This window comes from Mirounga leonina, unplaced genomic scaffold (genome assembly GCF_011800145.1).
Source record: "Mirounga leonina isolate KUSES-001 unplaced genomic scaffold, KU_Mleo_1.0 Mir_366, whole genome shotgun sequence".
Classification (NCBI taxonomy): Eukaryota; Metazoa; Chordata; class Mammalia; order Carnivora; family Phocidae; genus Mirounga; species Mirounga leonina.
Window position 1 is genome coordinate 5,260,094 of NW_023270709.1, and position 5,882 is coordinate 5,265,975.

A 5,882-nucleotide genomic window follows, 5' to 3' on the forward strand; every position below is an offset into this window, starting at 1 on the left:
GCTGCGCCACCGAGCCCACCGAGCCGCTGCGCCACCGAGCAGCTGCGAAGTGAAGGGCTCTCTTTCTGTCAGCAGGGAGAGGGCCAAGTCGGCTCGGTTTCGCTCGCGTCCTCGCGTGCTCGCGTGCTCGCGTCCTGTCTCCAGGCCGGAGCGCGGGGGTTCTCCTCGTCCGCCATCCCCGCCCTGCCCCGGAACGCCCCCACTTGCCCCCTCCGGCACCGCGCCGCTCCTCCCTCCGGACCCGGATCCCGACGACTCCAGGCCGAGCTCCGCAGCCGCGCCGCGGGTGCCCACTCGGGTGACTGGCACCCGCAGGACTCCGCCAGCCCCCAGGGCCCGAGACCACTCCTAGGTTTCCCGCCAGGGCGGGGGCGGTGCCTGGGCGGTGCCTGGGGGCGGGGCTCGGCGAGAGGCGGGGGCTCGGCGAGAGGCGGGGGCTCGCGAGCGGCCGGGCTGGGGGCCGGGGTCGCCGACGCCTCCAGGCCCCCCGGCCCCGCCGCGTGAGTGGGACCCTGCAACCTAAAGGGCTGGCGGCGCCCGCGGTCCGCCAGAGGCCTCCGCTCTTCTCCCTCCTCCTCTGCTCCTCCCCCCGCCCATGCTCTCTCTCTCCGTCTGCTCTCTCTCAAAAAAAAAAAAAAATCTTGTTTTAAAAGAAAAAGTATACAATTCAGTGATTTTTAGTCTGTTCACAAAGTTGTACAACTGTCACCACGATCTAACTCCAGAACATTGTTATCACCTCAAAAAGAAACACCGTGCCCATTAGCACTTTCTATTCCCTCCTCCTCCGGCCCCTCCACCCCCACCCCGGCAACCATGAAGCCATTGCCTAGGTTCGCCTACTGTGGACATTTCCCGTAGATAGAATCATATATAATAGTCTTTTGTGACTGCCTCCTTTCACTTAGCAGAGTGTTCTCAAGGTTGATCTTTGCTGGTTCAAGGTGACAATTATCTGTACTTCATTTCTTCTTATGACTGATAATATACTAATATAAAGTGTGTACACATACATATCCATTTTGATTATTCATTCATCAATTGGTAGACAATTGGCTGTTTCCCTCTTTTGTCTGTTATGAATAATGCTACTATGAACATTCACATATAAAATTTTGTGTAGACATATATTTTCACTTCTCTTGAGTCTATACCTGGAGTGGAATTGTTAAATCATATAACAAGTCTATATTTAACTTTCAGAGGAAATGTCAAAATATTTTTCAAAGCAGCGACACAATTTTACCACCGTCATTGTATGTGGGTTTCAATTTCTTGACATCTGTCTTTTTTAATTTTAGCCGTCAGAGTGAATGTGAAGTGGTATCTCATTATGGCTTAGAGTTGTATTTCCATACTGATTAATGATGTTGAGCACCTTTTATCTTTTTCATGTGCTTACTGGCTCTTTGTCTATCTTCTTCAGAGAAAAATCAATTCAAATACTTTGCTCATTTTCAAATTAGGTTATTTGTCTTTTTATTGTTGAGTTTTAACACTGTAAGTTTTTATTCACTTCATTATCATACTGCATAATCAAACTACTCAAAACCAGTGATAAAAAGAAAATCTTAAAAGTGATCAAAGAAAAGAGGTACAGAAAAACAGAGATAAAGAGGATATCAGATTTTTCTTTAGCAACAATGCAAGCAAGAATACAGTGGAGAAACATTTTTCAAATACTGCAAGAAAAAAGAGAAACCATCAACCAAGAACTCTGATCTTTCAAAAATATTTTTCAAAAATGAAGGTGAAATAAAGGCTTTTTCAGACTGACAAAACCCAAATGTTTTCATCACCCACCAACCTTGCACTTCAAGAAGTGTTGAAGTAATTCCTTCAGGTAGGCAGACTAAAGATGACAAAGAAATAAGGATCTGCCCAAAGGAAGAAGAGCACTGGAAATGAGAACTATCAGGTAAATATATATAAAACTCTTTTTCTTATTTCTTAAATGTCTTTAAAGGATAACTGCTTTAATAAAAATAGTAATAATGTATCATGGGGTTCATAACACATAGGAAAACAACAGCACAAAAGACAGCAGAGTCCAATTCTAAAAGTTATGGGGAAATGCAAAGTACTCCAAAACAATTTAGCCAAACAATTCTGGCTGGTTTCAGATCATACCAGGGAAGCTCCCGGGGGGGAGCCAAAACAATTCTGAAAAATAAGAATAAAACTGGAGGACTAACATTACCTCAAAACTTATTATTAAGCTACAATAATGAAGATGCTGTAGTATTAACATCAAGAAAGACATTAGATCAGTGGAATCAAATATAGTCCAAAAATAGAGCCATATGTATATGATCAATTGATTTTTGAAAGAGGTGCAAATACAGATCAGTGGAGAAAGGATGGTTTTGCAACAGATGCAAAATGAGCTCAAAATGGATCATAGGCCAAAATGTAAAATATTAGGGTATAATATTTCTTGAAGAAACTTAAGAGATAATCCCTGTGACCTTAGCTTCAACAAAGAGTTATTAGATAAAAAGCACAATACATAAACAAAAAAAAAAGTTGAATAAACTGGACTTCATTAAACTTAAGAACTCCTCTTTGAAAGGCACTGTTATCAAAATGAAAACTCAAGCCACAAGCTGGATGAAAATATTTGCAAATCATGTATCTGATTAAGGACTTGGTATCTATAAGAACTCTCAAAATGCAATAAACAAATGCCTTTCCAGTCCTGTGGGTTAAATTTTTTTTTCCAAATCCATTTTAGAAAGCAGAGTCCCTGAAATGGATGTGGTCTAACAGGGAACATAGTCTATCTTGGTATATTTTAATAAGAGCTGCAATGTAAATGATAAATGGCTCAGGTAAGAGGCTGATGAACTGTGAATCCAAATTTGAACCAGGAGCAACCATGCTTCAGTCCAAGTCAAAGAATAAGTCAGTGGTACCGTGAGCAGAAGTGTAAATCAGTACTTTTTGGAGACCAGTTTGGAAGAAGCCTCAAAAAGTGCCCAACTTTTGTCTCAACAGTACTATTTTTAAGAAGATTTCCTTTAGAATATTAAGGATGTGAGCAAATAATTAGGATATTCAAAACAATGCAGTATATAATATAAATAATTTTAATTACCCAAATTGTCTATGAGTAAACAGATCACAAGAAATATGGACAATCCCACAATGGAATTGTATGCATATCAACACTGACTATGTGGAAAGGTAATCACCTAGAAGAGGGTTTATAGTAAGGAGGGGCTACAAAAGTCTATGACTAACTTGTGGGAACAGATGATTGTAGGTTTATATTTGCATATAGATGTTGGTTCAAAACCCCCCTGGGAGCTTCCCTGGTATGATCTGAAACCAGCCTCATGCTCAGAGATTGGAGAGAGACTGAAGAAAGAGGCAGGCCACCCTAGCTTGGTAGGTGGCAGTTTTATTAAGCAAAGGGAACTTACATACAAGGCTTGTCTTGGGCGGCAGCAAGATGAATGGATCCCCACAGCCACCCATCAGATCTTCAAAAGTTTACAAAGAGGCCTTAACTGGGCTCAGTCACATATACCACGCAGGTGTTTTCCACACCACGTCAGTATCTCAAGACTGTGTCCTTGGAGTGGCCTCTGGGAGTGGCAAAGGCAAGCGAAGCCCACATTCCAAGGACGGGGGGAGGCTGTTGAGCCTCCAAGTGCCAGTGTCCAGCTCGTGATCTTCCCCAACAGCATAGACTAGGGAAGGAGATACATATACGTATATCTCCCCATCAACAGCAGTGATCGCTAGGTGTGGATCTGCGGACAACTTAAATTGTCTTCGTATTTTCTAGTTTCTAAATTTCTGCCACAACACATACTCATTTGTAATCAAAAAAGGTATTAACGTAGGGAGATCCTTTCTTAAGCAAGGGAGATGCTTGAGCTACATGTGGGATTACACAGGCCATGGCTCCCAGGAGTTGGTGAGTTTGTGAGGGTTTCTTTGCGGGCTTTAGGAGAAACAGGCAGAGTTTTGTGTGCATCTCCAGGGGACAGGGATGGAGAGGACTGCGGGCATCCGCTTCAGAGGTCCACTTCCTAGCCTGAAGCTCATTGCTGGAGCTCATTGCTAAGCCCCTGGGCCTGTATCTGGCTTGTTTTCACAAGGGACTCTCTGAGATGTGGAGCATGCAGAGCTCTCTGTGTGACACTGAAGAAGACACTGAGAGACACGGTCTCAGTTGCTGGGGAGACAGACCCTGGGTGGCTGCAGGGCTAACATGTCAAGATCTCTGGAATTGCAAGCCATGGGGCCTGGGCACTGGCATCTCCTGATGAGGTTGGCAGGGGTGGGTGGCAGAGCTCTGAGGTGATCCTAGGACAGAAGAGCAGAGGACTGGCCCATGGGTCCCCGAGATGCTCCAAGGACACCCACAAATAATGAGCACAGCCTGGGAAGGGACCCATCTCAGGTTATATAGGGAGGGCAGAAACACTCAGGGACACCCTAAATACTGCAAAAGAAGCATAGCGTTCTCAGCCCCAAACTTTACACATCTGAAGCCTCAGTTATTCAAGCAGCCCCAGAATGCTCAGAACAAGCATTCACAAATCCGCCCAAGTGCACACATTTTATTTTGCTGTTCAAACCACTGCACTGATTTGGTCACACAAGATTTAAATTAAGGCACGGTAGGCAGAAGCGGAAGGGAGCGCATGGACAGCTACTGTACCTTTTACGTGCCTTCGTCACTGGTCGCCTCTGCAAGGTGTCTCTGCACGACCTTGGATGCACACGTCACATCCAGGAAAGTTGGCCTTGGCTTCCTCAAACTCACCAGTCATTGCAAAACTTTGGAGAAAAGACTGCAAGCCATAACTCTCCAAAACTTGAACTTTCTTTAGTGAGCTTTTCTGGATTTGTCCAGGCTCTGAACTCAGATGTCAGTGCTTTTTCCACATGGAAAAACAAGAGTTAAATGGTAAAATCCAGATGACAACAACATGTGCCATGCACACACTTATTATCCCCCACCTGTCTCCCAGCCCCACACCCCCTGTGCAACTACGTGGTAAGTTCTGGTCCAAGACAATGCACAGATATTTTTCTTCTTATAAACACATCAAGACTCTTCCCAAGTTCTCGAGTTTTCCCTGTCCTCGCTAGGACACTAGAGTAAAACAACTGGAAAACAACAGACCAGCAAAGGTTTTCTTTCTTTTTCATTTTTTTTTAAGATTTATTTATTTATTTTAGAGAGAGAGAGAGAAAGAGCATGAGCGGGGGGTGGGGTGGGGGGTGGGGCAGAGGGAGAGAGACTCTCAAACAGACTCCCTGCTGGATGTGGAGCTTGATCCCTCGACCTTGAAATCATGACCTGTGCCAAAATCAAGAGTCAGATGCTTCACCGACTGAGCCACCCAGGTGCCCCCAGCAGAGGTTTTCAAAAAGAACTATTTTCCCTAAACTCATTTAAAATATTTAATTTCAAAATTCTCATAACCAATTGTTACACTTATATTCATGCTATATACACATTACTGTGAGTCAAAGGACAGTCTGACAAAGGAGAGGCCAAGATCAGGGCTTGGACCTCTGACTGTGGAAGAGAAGGAAATCAGGGAAGGGTGGTGTGCTTCCTGTGAGCCGAGAGCAGAAATGGGAATTAGAGGAGTGTAGCGTCAGGCATCCCTGTTTGCCCTCACACTTCCTGCCTGCCCTGGAGTTAGCTTCTGGTCCCCCAGGAGCTGTCACTCATTCTGTGCATCCACAGAGAAGGAAGGACAGAGAGGGGGCCTCCACTTGTATCTGCTCCTCCCCTTACCTAGAGCCCCAATAAGTGCCCCTCTTCAGTGACAGCTCATGGGATACCAGCTCTAGTCCCAGTCTCTCCTAATTTTCTTCAAGTAGCCATGACAGATCTCATCCACGGCCCCACA

At 44.8% G+C, this 5,882-nt stretch overlaps 1 protein-coding gene across 1 annotated transcript in view; it reads right to left on the reverse strand.

Annotated features, from left to right (window-relative positions):
- SERPINB9 (serpin family B member 9) overlaps nt 1-371 on the reverse strand; it is a 12,426-nt gene extending 12,055 nt beyond the window's left edge. Inside the window, exon 1 of the mRNA XM_035030731.1 lies at nt 208-371. The gene's annotated coding sequence lies outside the window, so the exon portion shown is untranslated. The remainder of the gene's footprint in view (nt 1-207) is intronic.
- Nucleotides 372-5,882: the final 5,511 nt, after the last annotated feature.